Raw genomic sequence first — 23403 nt, forward strand, 5'->3', positions numbered from 1 at the left:
ATAAAATGTTAAGAAATTTTGAAAACTTCATTGTGACTTCGAATCAAAGCCCATCAAAGCATCAAACTGGGAGCAAGATGATTTTCCTAGTTTTAGGTCCAGAAGGCACTACAGGAGCTGGGCAATGGGAGCAGTTCCCTTTCTTCAACCTGACTTCTGAAACAATCATATCTGTAATAGGGGAGCAACACAGAACAAATGGCTTTAATTTCTGAGAAAGACAGAGGTTACTTTTGTAAGGTATCATTTGATTTATCAGAGGAAACTGGTGTGGGGGCATTTCATAAAACCTGTAATATGAACACACATAAAAATGATGGGAGAAAAAAAAGTCCAGTAAGATGGTAGTCTACTGCAAGTAACCAAGACCTGTGGCATTTGTAAGAAGTGGAATACAAATCCTAGCTAGTATTTTTGCACAGTGCATTTTTTTTCAATTTCCACATTTACATTAAACCCATCTCTGGGTGTGAATAATGAGGTAGGTATCATTGTAGAACTAGAAAGAGGTAAGTCCGTGCACAGTTCATCATCAAACTGTGTTCTGCATGGCCACTGACTGGTTATTCAAACATGTTTGCAGAAAATAAGTATAAAATTCAACTTCAGTGGATGATCGGTCTTTATGCACCACTTAAGCACATCATTTTATTTCAGAATGACACTGACTGAAACAATTAATGGGCAATCGTAGTCTTGTTCTGACTGGAAGGGCAGAAGAAATGTGACCCTATCATAAAACAAAGCATGTGCTACAGCGAGCGGTGCTAACATGGGCAAAAGCCTATGGGGGTGCCTATTTCCATGCCTGATTAAATGCATCTTATTGGTGTAATGCCTTCAAATTTAAAAAGCTTAATTTTGAAATCACCAGATAATTGTGGTATTTGTATTCCCTGTGATGCATCAGAGAGTATAATTTCTAATGGTCCTGTGAAAATAAAATCACCTGAAAGCATCCACAACAGCTCTGTTCTTTGATGTAACTGGGGCTCAGCGTTTGGCCCTAAATCAGGTCAACAATATCTGAATTGAAGATTCACTGACAAATAAGACTACACATACTATGTCCAGTAGACTTTTCATTCTAAGAAGTACATAAATCACCTTCCTTCTCAGAAGAACAAGATCCCTGAGGTGTTTTCACAGGCCAGTCAGGTGCTTCTGATTTCTCTTTATAGCAAGCTCCTTTGAAGGCAGTTCAGGAGCACAAGCTGCTCCGCTGCTTCGTTTTGTCTTGCAAGCAGTGCTGTCACTGCTTTCAAAGGGAGATACATCCATGATGAACAGATTGGTTGGACTCTCATGAAAACAATATACCCAAAGCATTTCAAGTAAGCGGGTGATTCTCAGTGCTCTCTTAAATCTTCCTATTTCGCTAAAACACAAGCCACCTGATAAATACACGTATAACAGAAGTAATTACAGTCAAATTGCTGGAAATACCTATCAAAGCTAACGACAACACCAAAAGATGCTAAGGAAAAAGCATCTAGATGCTACCGAATAAATACATCAGTAAATTTGGGAGAAACAGCTGGATTTGTACAAACGGCATGTTTGTACATTGCTTCGTACAGAGTCTCCAGAGATGAACAAAACACAAGTAATTACAGGCATCTGAAGGTAATCTTTATTTCTTTCATTTCACCTGTATGGAACTTGGCACACATTTTTCAAATGTAACTAAAGTCTACTGTGAGACTGCGTGCCTCCGGGCTATTAGTTCTTCTAAAGCCAAAGAAAAAGAGTGTAAGAAAAATGCAAATTCAGGCCAGCAAAAAAAACCTGTCATCACACACAGCAGCTACAGAAATTTTGGTACTAAGGTATGCAAACATCATAGCTCTCCATTTAGTCTGAGTAAAACCGTCTTACAGCAAAACAGCTACAGTACCAATAAGTCCGGTGCTGTTCAGCATTGTCACTCCCCCCCACCACACCAAGCAGCAGTAGTCAGCCTGGGAGTCACACCATCAATGAAAGGTCTCAGAAACACCCACATCCAGTACTGATGAACAACCTCGGTAGAACAACACCCAAAAAGAGTAATCGCCACTTAGACGTAAAACGCCTGTGGTGCTGTGCGGGTCTTTTGGATAAGCATGCCTCCCTTCGGCAAGGCCTGTCTGTCCATCTCCACTGTCCTGAGCTGTAATGCCACTCGTGCCTTTCCCGTCTCATCTCCACCTCAGCCCACTGCCTGCGAAGGTTTAGACAACCTTGTTGGTACTCTTTTGCTGTGAGCAGGTTTTTCAGGGTTCTTTTACTGACTGTAAGGTTTACATACAGCTGTCTAATCCCTTTTTTCCCAAAACCTGTACTGGCCTTCCTTCCCTTTACTCTTCTCAATGGAGGAATGAAGACCATCTCCTAGAGTTGCTGCCAATGATCTTTCTCCAGATGTCCTTGTACCAGAGTCCCTAGGATGCCACATACAGATGTACAGGTTACATTTCATGCCCAAAGATGCTACAAAGCAACACACAGGGTACACACAACAATGTGTGGTTTTTCCAAGTAAAACACTCTACCCTCAAAACCACTATCTAGACCAAGCTTGAGATATAATACAACAAAGCACTGCAAACGAAACCACAGTATGCAACAAAAACCCACACAGTACAGATCTAAAGGCATTAACGACGTCACAGGTCTGTGTAGCACTCATGATTTTTTTTTTAAAAAGAAATTTACTCTTTTAAAGTAAGAAACTTTCTCCTGATATCAAGTTTGAATTTATTCATGGTCAATCTATATCCATTCAATTCTGTACCAATATTTTAAACCAAATAATTATTGCCTAATCTTGAGATTTTCTCCACTGATGTAATCATTAGATATTAATGTAGTTCCTCACCTTTCATTTTGCTAATCTAAACAAGCCCAGAAAAGTTATTTCAAGATCTTTTCAACTTTTCAACAGGTACACTGTCTTTTCTGTAAATAGAGTAGTAGCTCTTTTGTTCATCCAGTCCAATGAAGTGATATATATTTTTAAGGGGACTGCTTACAGTAATCTACATGAAAGCTTACCAATGTAATAATACTTTTACAGTATTTCTCTGATTATGCCAGAAAACACCATGCCTGGTACATGAAAATTACACTAGTTTTCTCTCAGCGGTGGCACAGACGTGGGTCACAGCCATAGAAAGCTACAAATATACCCAGGCTCTTTCTGCTCTTCTGTAACACCCACATGATTAACTACAGAAGTTCTTGTTAGCAGTCCCTCAGGACATGACTTTCTACAGTACATCTTGTGATATTAGGATTCAAAGTACATTTCCTTGTGTAATTAAGTTAATCTTATTTTTGTTATACCAATTGAAAGGCATTTAGTTCCCCATTTATAAAGCCACAACTTTGACTTCTATTTTATAGCATCAGTTGAAAATTTCAAACACACGGAGGATTTGCCCCAATCATTAATGAATATTTTAATCAGTATTAAACCGTAAATCTCCTTTTAATATCCCCTAGTGTACTTCTGCCTTTGAGTTTTATACAAGAATTGTAAGGGGACAAAGTCAAAGAGTAGATGGACTTCAGAGTTTACATTGCAGAGATTTACCTTGAAAGGAAAGCTTTGTGATTTCGTTATATACATGTTGAGAAGAGCAATGAAAATGTATGGTACTGTAAGTCACTGCATTATCTTCACGTCATCTTGTGTTCATACAATAGCAAACGTACTCCATTTATGCTCAGATATTTAAACCGTAAGCTCTTTGGTGCAAGTGTTATCCTTTTGCTGCATGCTTTCACAGTTTTTTAGCCCCAGGAAGACAATGATCTTTGGATACAAACACCACACATTATACAAATTATCCATTAAGAATTTAGGGAGTCTTTCTTTGGCATCTAACAAATGCCCTGACCATTTACATATTTAAAGATCATCACCATGTTTGAACAAACAAAAATGTAAATTTGTCTCTTACCCACAAATAACAATTACATTTTGCATCAGAATTGTCATTAGTGATCATCCTCTAAATTAATGCGTAAATCTACCTCAATGATACTGTTAAACACAGTTCACCCACACTGAATAATTATGTCTCCAGAATTAGGCAATTAGTCTAAAGTTCTCACATAATACTTTACCTTACTTCTGAGTATTTAAGCTTCTAACCTAATATGTATCTACCATACCTTCTAAATCGATGTTTCGTAATACTTTCAAGGAAAAAACAGTAACTTCAAAAGAAAAGAACGCTGTCCTGACCGGCCACCTGACAATAATATGTAGTCTGCAAGACGATCGACTCCAAAAAATTTTTTAACTTTATGTTCCTACATTACTGTATGATATTAGACACTACCACTCCTGTAAGTTTTACTAAGCTGGAAACAGCTTGGAAGACGAAGGAAAACAAGCTTTAAAAGCTATAGTATTACAAGTGTTGGCTGGCTCTGTGTTTTTAATGTTTTCAACGACTGAAATATAGTGTCTAAAATTAAATACCATCTTGAGCTGTCAACAATGACAACAAATGTAAGTAAAACTACTTCTCATATAACAGCATCTAATTCCTACTTCTCTCTGGGTTTTGGACACAGAACTGAGTGACAGAATTCATGCTCTAGTTATACTAAAACATCACCTCCAAAGGCACAGATATTTCGAAGTTTTTTCTACTACATTTTTGGTAAAATAGACTTTTTAAAAGCTTATGGTTTTAAAAACTAGCACATATATGAGAAAAACAATGATTTGAGATTATTTCTTTTGCTAAGTTTAAAGTATGTATCACATAAAAGCACTAGAAACAGATATTGAGTATTTCATAAAGTCAGAAAAGGCTAGAGTGAAACACCTGCAAATTTCATGTCGTTATATATAGGCACTCGTATAATATTGCCATCATCTACTACCTGAGACAATTAAAACAATCCAAAAACTTCACCTTAAAGTAAGTAGCAATTTATACTGGAAACAAACTGAATACGTATGGCAATCCTGTGCACTATTTGAATTAATCCATTCAAATCATATTTAAAATAAAAATAATCATCAACATTCTCAAATTTAAGAGCAAAAAATCCTTAAATAATCCCTGAGTATATATGATACTGCAATTAGTAACATGCTTATGCTTTTAATCAAGTGTTGGCTTTTTTTTTTTTAAAGCATACACAGAAGAAAATGCAAGAGGGAAAAATTATCACAAGCTGAAATGCTAAGCTTGTGTGGTCTCCTCACTGTATTCTAGAAAACCATTACCATGCAAATAAAAACGGACAGGCTTGGATGCTGCCATCATTTTTATTTCTCATAGTATCTCTTGGTGAGATCTTCCCAATTACTCTCAAAATATTAATATGCTGCTGAGTATAAAATGTTTTTAACGTTTTTTTTCTATCATAGATGGTACTAACAAGTTCGAAGGATTCTCTCGCAGACTATTAAAGTCCACAGGCCAAACAACTTCAGACACTTGAGCTTCCCAATGTGAAATTGTTGATACTACCAAAATTCTCACTGTCATCATACCTTACATCCCACACAAGTTAATTACTTTATTATCTGGAGTGTAGTAACCATTCTAGATATAGCATGGAAGGACTAAAAGGAAAGATCTTTACCTCTAGATTTCCAGAACTTACATAATGTCAACTATCCAGAATATATGAAACACTGAAAAATGTCACTGTTCAATGGAAAACAAGAGGGAAAGATAGACAAAGCAGGTTTTGAGCTTAATTCTAGGATGCTTTTGAAAGTCAAGGACAAATAAGGTAAATGTCTGCAAGTACGATGCAGATGGCACAACATACTTGGGGCTTTTATATCATATCAGAGACTTTCGTGTTAGAAATTGTCACGTTACAAGGCACTCAACGTTACCTCAGCAGCTTCCTATAATTTAATTTATTTCTTTATTCAGACTGCATAAAGTTTCCACAATGGAAAAGTACAGGACACTGGAGGGAAAAAGCCCCAGCCAAACATTACAGGATGAAGTGTAGAAGAATGGCAGCGTTTTCTTCTTGATACTAACGTTTCTTACAGTCCTTAACATGATTTCCTAAGTCAAAAGGAACCACTAACATGAGCAAGTATTTCCAAGGTTTGTTTTGCAGTTTTCATTGCTAGAGTTCATTACCTGTTCTTTTCAGTTCTACTAAAGGGACAGATAACGTACGAGGTACGCAGGAGAACTGCTCTTCGCTTCTTGTTGTTGGCTTCCCATCTGGTACAGGATGTTTGCAGATATGATCAGACATTCTAAGGGGGAGAAAAAAAGAGTTTGGTTAAATTTCTGTTAGGAAGGATTCAGAATGCAATTAAGATCAGTCTAAAATAGCTCAGAGTGTCACTCAGTCTTACACAGGGATATATCTTGGAGTTCCAGGTTCCTCTTATCCCTGTATCCATCAAGCTACTGGCAATTTTGAATTAATGTCAAAATGGAATTGCCGAGGGGTTTTTGCATTCTCAAGTATTTTACCCCTTAGCACTTCCATTATCAACATCTATAGCAAAGAGATGAGAACTATCGGTGGTCTTGTAAAGTATTTTCAGAGTAACACAATAGCAACACTATTTCAGACTTAATTATTGATACATTTGAGAATGAAAAAGTATTACAGAGGTAGAAAACACTGATAAGGGGACAATCCATTTATTTGAACTGAGTATGCAATTTGACTGTGGAAACTCGATCTGAGTTCTAAGTGTATTTAGAATTAAAGGAAGTTATCTGACTTAAAGGCTTATGGTTTTCTTATGATTACTATCCTGAGCAAAAAAAAGCTGAAATATAAAAATCACCCAAAGACTGGAAGATTAACACAGCATTTACTGAACACAGTAAGAGCACCAGCCTAGTGATGCCTGTTCATTTTCAGCCAACATTGCACCAAACCCTCAATCCGAGCCAATCTGACACTCAGTGTTGCTGTTTGTGGCAATTTCTACATCCAGTCTCCCTGGTGGTTTTTTAATCAACTTACAGTTTTTCATGAAGTTATAGGTGTAGTCAGATAATGGAATAAAAAAACCCAACACCCTTCTACCAATGGCTGCCAATTTTTTTGAAACTAAAATTAATGGCAGGACCCATTCCAGTAACTGACAACGGAGGGCAGCAGAGATTCCCTAACTTCCCTCCCATTACATGCTCTATTAACAGAGCAGATCAGCCTGCCTTTTAGCCAAAATAGGCCATCAGCCCTATGCTTCCCATGTTCCTACAACATACCACACCCCTCGAATCAGGGCGCTGATGCTGTGCCTTGCCCCTGCAGCCCTTATGGAGCAGAGATGGGAGCTGCAAGCCAAGATCTCTTCTTTCTCTCGGGAGCATCTAAAGCTCTCTTCTGCTGTACAGGCATCTATCTTGTGGCAGTTATAATATTATTTGAGGTTATCTCCCTATCTGTCTTATCTGCCTCCTTTTCACAGGAGAATTAAACTACCTTATGTGTGGGGCAAAAGCCTGCATATAATCAGCTAACTCAGCAGCAAACATCAAGGCCTTTTTAGGATAGGCCATGTCATTTTAGAGCCCTGTGTATAAAAGGAACCAAGCAATTGCTTGGACTGCTTTTGCATTGTAGAGCACCTACTAGTTTTCTGCATATTTTAGGCTAGACCTGATGAGTAAAAGGGTTTCCAGTCTGTCCCCAAGATATTAAATATAAATAGGCAGCCATTCAAAACACTATGAAATTAAACATCCCCCTCTATTCTGCATAATAAAACCAAATTGCTACAATTGTATCATTAAATGCCAAACACAGCTAGTATGAAAAATTGGAGCAGCCTGGAGATTTTTCTCGGGTTCTGTCAGCAGCACACATCTGCCTGCAACAAGGAATACCTACATCCATATGCTTTCTGTCAGCCTCTGTGACAAATGCGGTACAGTCTTTGTGCTTCCAGCAAACAGAGAGTAAATGATATATAAAGTCCCTCTTTGTATATTCATGGACAGAAGGCATTACACAAAGAAAAATGTAACGTCTGCATGCTGATCGGGGATATTCAACCACTGCAGCTGTGAGCTGATTTTAAAAAACTGTTTTATTTTATATTTATGGATTTGAATCCAAGCTAAACGTCTTTGTAAACGACTGGGGCTCAGTTGTCACTTGGCCTCCATCCACTAACGCAAACAATACGACCAGTCGGTCTGAGCATGGTGCTGTAAGCTCTCAAGCCTCACAGTAGCAGTGATTCCCCTCCTCGCCACAGCTGAATCAGCGACTGAGGGTGAACAAAGGCATCCAAATTGTTTGCTGTCATAAGCCAGCAGCAAAGTGCAAATTTTCTGGAATAACAGGCAGAAACTGGGAGGAGGCTGGTTCAGGAGGACTGCTCTTTCTTTCTAATGATCTTCCCGTGGTGTAGGACTTCCCTATCGCTATGTCTAAAAGGCAAAATTTGTCTTCCAAGTGACAATGCCAAAAAACTTTACGATTATCATTTTTGCAAGGCTCAGCTTCATATATTGCAATGAAGGAAAACAAAAGGCCACACCAAAGTAAGGTGTCTCTTGCACTCCTTATTACTTGGTCTATTCCCTTCTATTTCCCACATTCTAGCAGAGAAAAACTCCAGGCTTCTATAGAAACATGCTGATATTAGGAAAACATTTTATACAAATAAATATATCAGAGGGAATTAATATTATTAGGCTCATCCCCAGACAAAAGGTAGTATTCATGTCCCTTGAGTCCTCTAGATAATTAGAGGAAGATAAGCAGCTCCTAAAGGAAACTATGACCCACTAGATGTCTTACAGACCTATCTTACAGCAGTGTCCATAAAGTCCTTCTGGTGATACCTGACATATTTGGTTGACTTGAGAGTCTACGTGACTAAGTTAGGTTAGAGGTTTCACCTTACCCTTTTTAGATGGCTAAGCTTAAGAGTTATTAAACCTAACAAAACATTAAGCTTTTAAACTCATACATCATGTTCATCACTGAACCACTATTTGTTTGTCTTGCTCTATTCCAAAGCTGACTTTAGGTAATCTACAAACATGCAATTTCAGAAATAACATTTCACAACTGTTAGGCAACTGTGGCACCAATGATCGTTCCAGAATAACACCACTGAAATAGGAGGTGCTATTGGCTATGTTATTACAGGGACTGTTTCCATAAAGCAAAAAAAAATCCATATGCACAGTAACCCATATTTGCAAGTGAAAACAGTTGCTGATGTGTGTAATTGTTTATTCTGAATACAGAACAGACATCTGCATGGGCAAAGGGATGTGCATGCAAATTTCCTCCCAAACTTAGAGACAGGTTTGATCCAAAGCCACAAAAGCTTTTTGGAATATTCCTGTTGATTTCAGGGATTTTGCCCACAGATGTTATTTCCACGCCATTGACATTACTCCATTGCTCCTAAATACCAAGAGGCAGCTTAACTTTTCTTTTACTTACAGCACAGTTAAACTAAGTCAAATCAAGCCCAAATACTCTAAGAAGGGATAATCTCAAGAAGTAAGCTTGATAGTCATTACGTAATTAAGCATGAATCGTACTGTTACATATCTTCCCCTGCAGTGGATATTTGCAAGCAAAAATCAGGGATTTCTTTTTTTTTTTTCCCCCTCCAGGCAATCTTTTTAATGATAAAAACCTCCAAACTTTTAAAATCTATGTGTATATGTTAAAACTTTCCATTAAAAAGAAAACAAAACTATTCATAAAGCTCAAACACCTTTCACAGTTACATTTTGCTGCTGCTGCTGCTAAAGGATCAAAATAACTAAGAGTAAAAATAAAATATTCTGAAAAGCTTTTGAATTCTGTAATTGTGTTCATGTTGCAATGGGGTTTGTTTTGTTTAAATCCAAAGGCTCTCAATAAATAGAAAGCTTCCAGGTTGCCCTCAGGCAGAAGAGTACCACCAACTCTCTAATATTATTCAAATAACCAACGAACATTTGATGCATTTCTGTATTATACATTTGCTTATACACAGGGGTTTTGGGGCCCTTGATCTATTGTTCCATGGGCACAGGGGCATCTTCTGCTTAAAACGCTCCCGGTCACCACAGGGCAGCCCATCAGTGTGAACCAGGTTCAAATTAGCGGTCAGGTCTCAAACAGAACTGAAATATGGCCAAACAAGCAGCAGTGATCTCCGGCACTTCACCAGGTGGCTGATCAGTGCAGGAATGGGCACTTGTTTTGCTTTGCCAAATCCTCTCATGACTTCTCTTGAAAAACTAAAGTTTCCATTCTTTTGGCTTAAGCCACCGCACTTTAATAAGACGAGTTGTTGTTCTTGGTTTGCTGATTGATAAGGTTTGAAGCATGTTTAATTTGCATTCAGTTACGTGTAATCTGGCAAGGGGCCAGAAGGAATAATTTATAAAGGAGAGAAATTTGTATAGATTAGCCAAGTGCCTATTGAGTGAGAATATAGCCATCTATAAATATTTAGAAGAATTAAACAGCAAGGAAAGATAAATATTGTTGAAAAGAACACATTTAGTAGGCCACTGAAGTATAACTAGGAATAAATAAAAACAAGCAAAGAAAAAGGCTATGAACACAGAGGAAAGGCTTAGAAGTACAATCAGGTAAACAAAAAAAGGTCACATCTCTGTATCTATACCTCTGCCATCACTCAGTGTAAGTTTATAATCTCAAACATATTATGCATTAAATACAAGACAATAGCTAACCGGTCAGGTTAATGACCTTACTATGTTTCTAATTTTCAACTGAGCAGCTTGGGGCATACATCGTATCTCTCTCCATTTACGCTACTCATGTTAAACTAACAATAAAACATACTTATTTCTCTTTCTTCATACTGTGTAATGTATTTATGTTTTTTCTTTGGGTTAACATGTATTTAGCTACAGATTAAGAACAGTACCTACAAATGTCTGTTACTCCTATATGTTTAGAAAGCTGTATCTGGTCAAAGTAGCACACCAGCTCCTATCTTATTAAAACAGATGCTGCTACACTTCAAAAACCATTTTATATTAACAGTGTGCTGAAGATGTCAATATATCTATCTACTGGTTTATATTCCTATCACTCCCTGTAGACAAACCTGTATGTGCATTTATATATACATATATGTATGCATGTATACACGTATATACACACACGTCAGGAAAGGATTATGTAGTGTACCCACCACTTACCTCAGAAAAGAAAGCAAAGAAGCTAGATTCATTATTGTTAAAATTTTGGCACAGATTCCAGTCTGCATCCCAATTCCAACAACTTAAGAGGGGAAAAAAAGTATTGCTCTCATACTGAATAAACCATCATCATAAAGAACAGTTAAGCACAATTTTGCTAGTCTTTCCTACAAAATTTGCACTGCTTTTGTGGTGAGCTTTTTCCCCTCTTTCCTTAATGGGGGAAAGAGGATCACCAGACAACATGACACAGCAAGTGGACATTTATTTAGTGGACCAAGTGGGAGATGGGCTGCATCAGGGAAAGCTTTACACTCGCACACATGTACAGGTGCGGGTGACTGGGACCTGCCCCACGTACTGCTTGGCCAGACGGCACAGCAGAGCCCTGGGGAAGCCCATGCTCCCTCCCCATGAGTGTTGGCACCAGCTTGACCCCAACACACAGCCTCCCACCGCACACACTCTGCTCTACGCTGTGTCAGACATCTCTGCGTGGCGACGTTGCTCACACGCTCTTGACTATTACTGGGGGGGGGTGTTATAGCCAGATGTTGGCACAACTTGCCAGTCAAACCAGTCTTCACTGATACCACACTGCATTTTCCAAAAAGAAACTCTCTGATACTGCACATGCCAAAAAGATCTACAGGCAATCCAGGTTTGCACTCAAGCCTTTCCTGATATTGCAGGAGCAGCTCATCTTCCACAAGGAGATTGTCACAGCATGTCTTAACGAGAGAAGTCTGCTGGTTTTTTTAAAGCAATTAAAATTGTATCCCCTCAAGAAGCAATCACGTAATTGTTGTGCTGTATTATATCCCTACTTCTTCCCAGACTGCAGAAAAGATTGTACAGAAAGAATCTTTGGAGCTTCTAAATACTTCCAGTATTACTTTCAAATTTTGCTAAATAAAAAGATAAATCTAACTACTCCTCAATTTTCCACTTCTGGATGATAGTAAGTGTGAAACAATAGGAAAGGGCTAAAAAAATGAAAGAAATATTAAGTGCAAGTGAGCAATGGCTTTTTTCCCACTAATCATCTCATGGGATTTTGAGAGAGAGATGTTAAAAGTATACTGTGGGAGTAAGAAGCATCTCTTCAGTCTTTCGGAAGAGTAGTATTTTACTGACATGAGTTCTTGTCTCTGTTAATTATGGAGGTCTGGGTGGGGTAATTAATTTATATGGAAAAAAAAGGGTTTGGGTTGTTATCTTAATTATTTGAGTAATGCATATTTTCTACAGTTTTCTTTTTAAAATAGAAAATCTAAAATCTTCAGAGGTTTTAGAAGTACCGACAAATAGCTCTGCATAATCCTAGAGAGAACTTGACTTTATATTAATTCATTTCCTATATCATGAAGTGCTTATTGCCTGTATATATTTAAAAATAGATAATAAGGTCTTAATCACTACTCTTAATCTTGAAGTTCTGCTTTCTTAGGTAGTAAAGACTGTAATCCTATGTGGTTTATGCCTTATCTTTTACCTCTGAAAATTATTAGATTTCCTGCCAGAGAAGTCTGGTTTGTTTTCTTTGTTTTGTGTAAGTATACCTAAAAACATACTAGAATATCAAAGAGAATTTAGAGTTTTGTATAATATCCTTAGAAAATTTGTGACTATTTGAAATAATACCATTGTCCTCATAAAATCATAATCACTTCCATTTTACATCCTCGTTATGTGGAACATGTCAACTCTGGTTGATACAAAATACCTACTTTAATGTGAATGAGACCGAAACAAAATTCTAGCATAGGTAGTCAGCTGAACTAGAAAACATTCGAAGTAAAATGGTTCTCTCTACTGTGGGCACAGCCTGAAAAAAATCATCTCTATTCACTGCTGCTGCTGTTATTCATTTGTCAGCATGTATTAAATTAATGAATACATGGCAGAAGTATTCCTGGCCCAAAGTGAGTTCTAGAAAGCATGATTTTATCCTGCATGTTTGCTCATAATGTCCAATCCTGCCTTCGGTTCGCCCGCTATTTTGACCTTATCCAATGAATTCCCAGGTTATGATTTTACTAAAGTAATTTACTGACAGAAGAAGTTTCATAAACAGTTATTTGACCTTTCCAGATTAAGTGAATCTAAATTAAAGTACGAGCAATTAATGTAGTATTTAAATTTTCCACCTTCCCTTATTGATTTCTTTTCCCCTTCACTTCAGTACTTTTATTAGTACTGGTTAATTTTTGCTTGTCTCAGAAGTTAATTTCTAAATTTCAAAAACCAATGTAGAAGAATTTTCTGAGCTGATGCTGCGAGGTCAATTTTACAACCAAGCATCATTATGATTTCAGTCTGATTTCAGGGAAAGACAGTTCTACAGACTGCAATGAAGAACAGATTATTCCATAGATTAAAGACAAAGCCCAAAAGTATACATGATGACAGCTAAAATAAGCCAATGTATTTTCAGCCTCTGCAAAACGTTAGGTTTTCTCAACTGAGTAATGGAGTAAGAAGTTATGGGATATATATTATGCAAGTATGTTTTCAAAATCATAAAGAAAACATCCACATTTCACATCACTAACACTACTGCAGTATACCAGAATACTTCTATGTGGTATGGAGTCCATTCAATAAAAAAGGTAACAATATCTATTGCGTTCAAACTAATTTATGGAATTTCATCTAAGTATTTTTAAGTGTTTCACAGAAGTGGCTTATATCCCAGCCTTTAATGAGGAAGACTACATTTTACACACTTAGAAGACAAAAATCCTGGCTCTACTGAAGATGACAAACCTACCAAGAATGCTAAGACTTTCAAAGGAAGTTGATATTATTGACCCAAAAAGACACAGAGACAGACAAGGAAATCACATCCTTCAATTCCTAGTCTCATCTAAAACCACTACAATACAAACAACTTACTGGCTGTTTTATGTGTGTCATCAGCTGAACCAAGAAGATGGCCACTGCCTTGTCCCATTGAAGCACATGCTTCCATAGCAGTTTTAAATTGTTAAAAAGACAGTGTTGCTACCACAGCTGTTAATTTAAAACAACAATCCATTTAAAGTTGTACTGACACCTAAAGTGCTGATAAACCTCCATCCCCCATTATCTCTTTATGAAAGGAATTAGACAAATCAGACTGGAAACCTTTAAAGATATTAGCTCAAAATCAAAATGGAAGGGAATTTTTTCCTGACACGTTTAGTCTCACTCTTTGACACTTTGACATTAAAAATAAATCGCACGTTTCCTTTCTTATGTAGTACCTGGTGGATTAATGCTTTTGGAAAACTACAGCTAATCACAAACCCAGCGAATTCAGACCTAGTCCTTTTTTAAACCAGTAACTTAATTTGATCCTTTATGGGCAATCAACTGTTATCATCTTACTAGAACTACATCCATCTAAGTATCTCTGAGTAAACCAAAGTATTATTTTCATTGTTTTTAATGCATGCTTCATGTTTTAGTAAGGTATGTGATTTTTCTTTAAAAAGAGCTATAGTCTGCTTCTGTGAAATCCATTAGCTCAGAGTAGTGTTATGTTGTACCTCCATTGTCCTGAAATTAAGAATCAAAATCTACTATGCATTACACAGTATAGGAAGTCAGTATTATTTCTAAGATGAGTAACAGAACAAAATCTTGTCCAGATTCCATAAATAACTGGATAGCGAATGGTTGGACTTATGAACGTGCTACTTAAGGTAAACTGAAGTGTGGCCTTGCTGGCATCTACCGTATTACAGAGTAAACTACTGCTGTTATAAAGATGAGGCAGCTCCACACCTTTTGCAAATTCACTCCTCATTTTACATGCAATAACATACCAAAACACAAACCTCTCATTAAAATGCTTTATGTTGGACTTTATTGTAGGATAAGGAAAATAACACTCCTTTGCAGTTTCTAAAAACAATATGGTACATTCTGTAAAACTAACTGCCAACTGAATTTTTGCTCTTCACCTTTGGAAAATGCTAAATATTTCTAATATTTTCAGGAGTTACAGCACTTGTGGTAAGAAATACAAAGACACATGATCCAGACCCTTCCTTAACTAGAAAATTACTTCACCTTCAGAGTCCTACTTTAGTCTCAGACACAGAAAGCAGGAGTGAGACAACTAAGTCCCCACCCAAGCCCCTTTGCAACTTTTTGTTTAGAAATTTAGATTCCATTGATTTTTCTATGATTTTTAGGCTATGTAGGACATTTGGAAGGTGGAGCTCTTGTACTCTTGGAAGGAATTTTCTGAAGCATCATTCACATTGCCACCATGTATTTGCTCTGGTGACATCTGCAGTAAAGCAACTAGTCTTTAAGAAAAAGGACCTAGAGACAAAACCAACTGATGTCACTGGCTGGAGCTGTGCTCAAAGGGAAGTGCTAATTTATCTCAGTTGATTGTTTTATTTATTCTGTTTTCCTACTGAAGTGGTATGAGACAGACTCCTTTATTTAGAAAACTACTTATCCTAGAAATTCACTTTGCCTAATTGTTAATGTTTATCAATAAATTTTTAAAAGAATCAGCTGGTTTTTAAGTTACTGTTGCAACTAATAGCAAGCTGTTGGGAAAGCCAACTAGGTGTAATAGAAGTCATGCTTTCTAAGTGAAGATAAAAGCATACTCATTTATTCAAAACCAATGGAGAAGAAATAAAATGGAATACTACAACATACCAAGTGTCATCACCATTAAGTTAACATTACACACAATTATCTGTGGTGCTGAAATGCCCGAGTGTGGAGAGCACATTTTCTCCTTAAGTATTTAGAAGTATTTTCTGTCCACTCATGTAGAAAATTCTACTTCAAGTTAAGCTCTTTACATAGCATGTAAAAGAAAATTTCCCCTAGACAATATACGCTACTCTGCTTAGAATTACTATAAATTTTTCAAGTAATACGCTTGTTTTCCTGTTCTGGGAATGTATAGCTATCTTTTCATTGCATGGTCATTTTCACCAAGCATTGTTTGTAACACCCATCCTACCAAGAACTCATTTTTGATTCATATCAAGCTTTAGATAAATTCCTGGGGTGATTTTTCTTCCTGAATTCACTGAGTTTCAGCCAAAAAGCATCACTTGCTATGTGTAACTGGTATCACTTGCTATCTCTAGGTCATTTAAACTGCTAGGAGGCAGGAGAGAAGATTTCTGAAGCTGCTGTAACCCTTGAATTTTTTTTTTTGTATCTGCAAGTGTCACAAAACAAAAAAAATGCTGCAAGATTCAGAAATCAGCCTTTACAGTAGTAGTAGTTTTCCATCACAAAAAAAATACAGGAAACAATCTTCCATTACCAATACATTTGCCAATTCAAAGGCACCAGGAAATTACCACAGTTGTCGAGTAAACAGATTATCTTTCATGTGGGGAAGGTCACAACTAACAGAGAGCTCCAAAAGTCTTCCATCCTGTGCTCATCTGCTTTATTTTTGTACCTTGCTCAGCAATAGCTATTTTCACTTTTGCATCTCTTAGTTCAGTTTTCTCATGCCAAATACATTCAGGAGGATGGCATCATACACAGCAGCTTCTGATCAGAGTCAAAACCCTTCAATTTACTGCTCCAATCATTTTTGTGTCAGACATATCCACCCTGCTACTTATTCCAAATCAGCTGGACTCCCTCGCCCTCACTAAGATCCACTCGTTTCTTAGGCATTCCTTTAGAGCAAGGAGCTATAAAACCTCTGAGCCTGTGCAATTTCTCTGCTTCTACAGTTCTTTCACATCATCGCTCCCTGAATAGTTTGGATGCTAGTAGGTGAAACTTCTCTTGCCCTGTCAGAAGACTTGCTAATTTGCCTGAAGGGAAAAAAGAGGAAGATAAAAATGATTCTCTAAACAAATATTTTGTAGTCTTACCAAAAAATGGTGAGAATGGATCTGAGTTGCCAAACTTTAGATGCTCCACTGCTTTTAATACCACAGCCAAACTTCTTGGAACTTGACTTCAAAATGCAGATTTGTACATCTGGAAAGTGGGTGCCAAAAGTGGTAACATGGGAGTCTACTGCTTATCTGCTTACTAGTTTTGGGTTCTTATGGAGCTTATGTCTATCTAAACAAGCAGACAGTAATTCAAGTACTCTCTAACTCATTGTGGAAGTTCAGACAAATAATTTACTGTAACCTTCCACTTCCCAGCTTTTCCAATCTGTAAAGCATGGCTTAAAACTACTGCATGAAGGTGTCACGAGGGTAGTTGCACAAACAAAAGATTTGTAGAACATGTAATAAAGCCTATTTTCATCTGTAGTAACGCTTCTCCTCCCTATTGTTTTGTAACCGTGGCCTTAAAAACAGTAACTTAGCTAAGTATTTGCTTTCCAGAATGGGAAGATATGAACTCAAAATAAGACAAGAAACAGATTTTGGTCCAGAACTTCAGCTATTAAAAGCTGCAGATTTTGTGGTACACTTCAATTGCTCTTGCCTGAGGGCCTTTCAGTGACCTATCTGAATGGTTGGGCCGCGTACATCAAGACGACTTTGCACATTATCCACACCCCACAGGAGAACTGCCTTTGCTCTGGAAATGGCATGCTCATTTTTCCTTCCAGTGCACTTTTCACTACATAATTACTCATATTCCAGAAATCATGAATACACGGCCAACAAGGTTGGACTTGTCCTCCAGCACGCGCACAAGTTCTTAGTGTGAACTAAGAACCTGATACAGAAAGTCACGTTTCATGGTTAGTCTCACACTGGATGGGCCAGGGAGGCTGATGAGGCTGGGATCTGTGGCCAGGTCAGAAGACACTGACAGCCAATGCAATGAGTTGCAAGACCAAGAAAACGAGCAACACAAATGCTAATACACTCTTATTTTTGTTCTGTGATTAGACCCCTCTATGAAAAAATCCTGTAGAGGTTAACAGATGACAACCTTTTAACAGAATGGTAAAAGAACATCTAAAAAAAATCTGCTGGTTAAATGCTGATTAGTTATAGATATGTATGTATATTATACATACATAACACTACGCTTATATCGTAATTTATATGTACATATTTATAAAGTAAACTAACTGCAGGTATATAACTTATGAAAGCCATCATTTTATAGTCCACATCATCTTAAAACAATTTCCACTTTAGACGTGGTTTTGAAAAGAAAAACAAGAGGATGGCAAGTCTTTTTGCCCATTAATCCCTCCTCAGAAGATAAACCACCAAGCACTATTTTTAATGGCCTGTTCTGTTATTTTACATCCAGTCACTGCTCTAATTGTGGGCAGGAATAAAGCACTGAGCTATTGAGCTTAAACGTATTCAGGAATCTTACCTTTAAAAAGTCACACAGAAAAATGTAATCTGTCCTTTGCCTTCTGGTTTTGTAAAATCACAGTCATAATGCTGAACAACAGTATTAAGTAGTCTCCATGAGATTATGGAATAATGATCTTAGGAAATTTGAATATTATGGTTACATTTGACTTTCACATCCATCTTGTCAGACTTTCACAACAAGCAATGTGACCATGAATCAGCATGAAATTCAGAGCAGTTCTCACCCCTAGAGTGCTTCTTTCATGGTATGTGCCATGAACTAATAATTTACAGCTCTGAGTCTCTCCAGCTCCTAAGCGTATCAGCCAGGAGACCCCAGCAGATACGGTCTGACAGATTGACTGCAGCGCACACTGCCTGAGCTCAGCACACACCGCAGTGGTCACGGCTGCAGTATTATAATTCAGCTTGGTTGCTAAGCATCACTATTACAACAGTATCAGGAGCAAAGTTATTTTTCCTTAAGTCATAGGAGAACAGCAATTCCCAAGTTCATCTTGAAGCACATGCTTTCACCTGTATTCTATGCCCATGATGCTAATAACAGACTAGTACCACTTGTGAATGAGGCTAATAGAAAAAATAGAAATAGAAAAGCACATATGGCAGCCTGCATTTATCACTTAGGAAGACTTTCAGTCTGGCCCTACCTCAGTGTCACCACTTGGCAACTTGCAACAGGTAAACAACATCTTACAGGGCAACTGCCCTTAAACATGTAAGATGTGCCGAGTGTCCCAGGACTTTCCCTGATTTCTTGCTCCCTCCAAGACAAATGCTGGATGTCTGAAGAGGCAAGCAAGCCAAGAAGCACACAACAGCCTTAAGGCCAACGATCATTATATGCAGTCGACAGACAAATGCAAGGTTGGCACAGGGTGGTCACGACTGTTGTCCCCACTGAGCGAGTTTTCAATTGTATTCTTGCACACACTATGGAGTAGAAACTTCCAAAAGTTCTTTTAAGTGTTGATTACAATAATCAAGCCTTATTTCAAGCCTCTAAAGCATGTTCCACCAGCAAAAAAATAAGTACGCAAGTCACAATTATTTAGCAAGTGAAAAAGATATTCTGTCCCAAACATCTGGTGCTTCCTGTTGCTATGGTGAATACCAGTACCTACTGACAGAAACAAGAGGAAACGTGCCTTTTTTTCCCCCCAAACTACAGCTAATATTTTAAAATCTTTTTAAAAAAGACTAATCAATCTCTCTTATATGTCTTGTGCTGTGACCAAGCTTTTGACAAAAGGTTCTAGAAATCCTGTAAGAATTGTATTTTATTTTCCCAAGCCACCTGTATTTACCAAACAAGTGAAGAGAAGTTGTTTATAGAATAGCTAGAAGCACCAACCAAAGCTTCACTACTGTTCTTCGCTCTGTTTTGCAGACAGACTCGCTAGAGGTCAGTTTCTGATAAAACCATGTAAGATAGGAGAGTTAATGACTCGCATCTGCAATTTTAAATTATTCAGTTACCACTTCAGTACTAACCACAGGCGCAATAAACAGCAGCTAATACAAGTCATGCATGTTTCATAAAGGGAAACTGTACCCTCTGGAGTATATTACATTTATCTCTGAAAAGAGCAACAGTTTTCAAAATAATTTAAGACCAGTTTTTCCTGCTATTGCTTTAACTTTCTGCAGTAAAACCTCCCATTGATTTGAATAGGAGTTTTGTTCAGGTACAGGAGACAGACTGCAACCTATTAAAAAAATATTTACTTTTAAAGTTGTAAGTACAGGGGAAAACTTTTTACAAATGGGTTGGCTTGGTTTCCCTATGGCTTATGCAACTCTCCTTTGCATGGGCTGCAGATCAACAGCTGCAGCCTCATGCGCTTCATATTCTGCTGGGACATCCAAAAGATTAAGCACTATCCAAAAGCCAGACACGTTCACGAAGAACAGGGTAGTGGTCACCAGTATTACAGTGACTTTGCACACTGCAATGAAAGTCTTTTCTTGTTGGATGCCTGGGAGCAGGCAGACACTCATCAAATGTTTGCACTCTTCAGCAGGGAGCTTCGTGTGTTGTCTGCAGAGATTGAACATGACCAAAGTACCTTTTTCCACTGTTTGGAAAGGAGTCTAGCATAAAAATACTGCACAGAAACCCAGAAAAGGGAAGAAAATAGGAGGTACTGAAAGGTGCATAACTAAGTACAATTTTAGGCAACTCGCTGGCAGCTACCAATCTTAGGAGCCTGGGTCCTTCATATACCATAGTCAGTCATTACCTTCTTTAAATCAGTTTTATGACTGAGAAAACCTGAACAAACCTCACTACAATTGTTACTTAGTTATCCAGGAGAACTTTCTGGTGAAGTCTCTGCTGTTACTGTTGGCAGTATTATTAATAGCAAAGCTTGTGAGACAGGGAATAGAAAAGCAAACAAGCAGGATTAAAAGATAAACCCCAAACATTCACAGAAGTGCTTGGCACAAAATAAGAGTCTGCTAAAGCATAATCTAAGAAGAAAAGAAAATTTCACTTTAAATAAGTGCATCATAAACACCTCTGATAGATGGAGAGAGGCACTGCTAGAGTATAGCCACAGGCTGTTAAGTCCAGACCTGTTTTTATCTGGACCTGGCAAAGTCAGTATTTTCATAACTCTGCTACACTGAGACTGCAGCTCACTGAGCTGTTAGTCATTTCCTTACACTTATCTTTTTCTTCTATAATTGGTTCCCTGTCCTTGACTTGGGAAGACAGTACCATGTAACATCGTTCTGCCAGCAGAATATTTGTTCCTCTAAGGAATTAATGGTACTACTCTATATAAAAACGTCTCTATTGAACCAACGCAGCTACTCTTTTAACTCAATTACAGAGCAGTCATCCAGGAATAGAAGATGACTTCTGAGGCAGGAGAACTCATGTCCCTCCAGAAATGCTACCTTTTCTCCAGCTGTGGAGCCGTGACCCCTCAGGATCCAAGCCATTAAAAAGTGCCCAACTATCACAGGATCTGTCATCCGATTACTGCACTGTCTTCAAAAGAGCTCTTTCATTCACAAAGATATTAGCAGGGAGTTAAAGTGCCATCAATTTTTCTCTGCTATCTCTTGGATAGTGGTTTAGTCTCTTCCAGTTAATAAGGTTAAAGAAGTAGAGATTGTCAGTGAAGTCACAGTAAATTAAAAGTGAAACTTCTCTGTCATTGCTATTCCAGAGTTTCTGCCAAATTCACCATCTTCTCCTTGAGATTTCACTTCAAATGAGTGACACTGAATTTTTAGAGAAATAGCAGTTTCATGCACACTTAAAACCCTCATCCTAACCTTTACCTCAAACAAATGTGTACAAATACCCATGAGAGAGCCCATAATAATTTTGATAAAGAAATGTGCTGCTTTTATAGTAAGATCTTCAAAGACTCCAGCAAGTGACATTATTCTGCAAGCCCCTCTCACTAGTTTTCCTACCTGTTACTTCTTCATGGAAGAATGCGTATCACCTTTCAACACAGCCATTTCTAACTTTGGCAGGTTATCAGAGAAACACCACCAAGGTCTCTATTTTTAGCCTATTCATGTGATGATCCATGTATTTGTCCAAAACTAAGGTCCCTATAGCAGCAATACCACAGGACTAGGAGATGTAAAATACCCATCTGCCAGTACATTTCATCTCTTCACTTTCCCAGCTCTCCTCACCAGGTTCTCAAGTAAACAAGAGGTTCACAGGGGACAACATTACAGAAGCAGCAAATTACTTTTTCCCTTACCCCAACCATAAAGACAGAGGAATCTACATGGAAATCAATTATCAACTCTAAATCCATGTGTTAAGTTCACAATTGAACTCCTCCTCTCCTCAAAAGGTACGTATCTCTTCAAAGTTTCATGAAACTCCAGCTGGTTTTAAATTCTTTACATGTAAATAAAACATACACTTGTCCCACATGTTTCAGTTGGAAGTGGTGTCTATACAATGAAACAATGACTGAATGGATTTTGTTCACATGTGGCTTGTTTTGCTATTGTGAAGAGCTGAAAAACCTGTTTACTAGTTTTGAAGTTTGGAATCCTGCCGGTTCCTTCCCAAATATGTAGAACAGAATTTTCTGCAAGATTTCTTTGCTGAGCTTAGAACTCAGCAAAACAGTCTTTGCTACATCTAAAGAGGTTAAAAACCCAACAACAATAACAAAAGAACCACAACAACAAACCCCAAAACCAACAAGACACTACAAACTGCTTTACTCCATTAAGCAAACAATTTCGGAACTCAGGCAAAGGAGAAATGTCCTTTAGTGCTGGAAACTTTGCTTATATAAATAGTAACAAACATGGTAGACCAGAACTTTCCTGAATCTAATTTTATTCATTCCTTCACAACATCTAGTAAACCATTATTTACTATAGTGATCAGTCAACTTAGGTTACTGCCTAAAGAGGTGAAATAGTACTGTTCTCACTATGCCCACAAAAAATCTGAGGTGGTTTTTGACACATATTCTGACAACTCAGCATATTTTCTGAAAGGTAGAGATAACTATTAAGTCTGCATTAAAAGACATTTTTGTGATCATGATGCTATCACAGTATGGTGCAGAAATAAACCCGGCATAAGCAGAGATGTGATTAATATTCTTATTAGCAGAACAGGACTGACACACCACTACTGCCGTAACAATGAAAAGAAAAATCAAAATTGCCATAGGTTAAACATGTGAAAGAAATTCATGAAACTAGGAAAATGCTTTAATGCTATAAGCAGTAAAAGAAGAAGAACATACACAGCTAGAAATGGAGATTAAAGATAATCTAATCAGAGCTCAAATTAAATTAAAATATCACCTTTTTAAAATAACAATAAGGTGGAATACAAGTAGAAAGATAGACAGGAGTGGGAGACCAGAGAAGGAAGCTACTACAACCAAATTTGAAACAACGTGCAATTATTATTATTATGCAATCCTTCAAGGTAAAGTAATCTGAGTCCATGAACCTGGAAG

The 23403-nt window shown here is 37.6% G+C and overlaps 1 long non-coding RNA gene across 1 annotated transcript in view; it reads right to left on the reverse strand.

Moving 5' to 3' along the window:
* LOC143161631 (uncharacterized) overlaps window positions 1–23403 on the reverse strand; it is a 139213-nt gene that overhangs the window by 6510 nt on the left and 109300 nt on the right. Inside the window, exon 3 of the long non-coding RNA XR_012995566.1 lies at window positions 6117–6238. This is a non-coding gene — a long non-coding RNA (uncharacterized LOC143161631). The remainder of the gene's footprint in view (window positions 1–6116; window positions 6239–23403) is intronic.

This window comes from Aptenodytes patagonicus, chromosome 6, assembly GCF_965638725.1.
Source record: "Aptenodytes patagonicus chromosome 6, bAptPat1.pri.cur, whole genome shotgun sequence".
Lineage (NCBI taxonomy): Eukaryota > Metazoa > Chordata > Aves > Sphenisciformes > Spheniscidae > Aptenodytes > Aptenodytes patagonicus.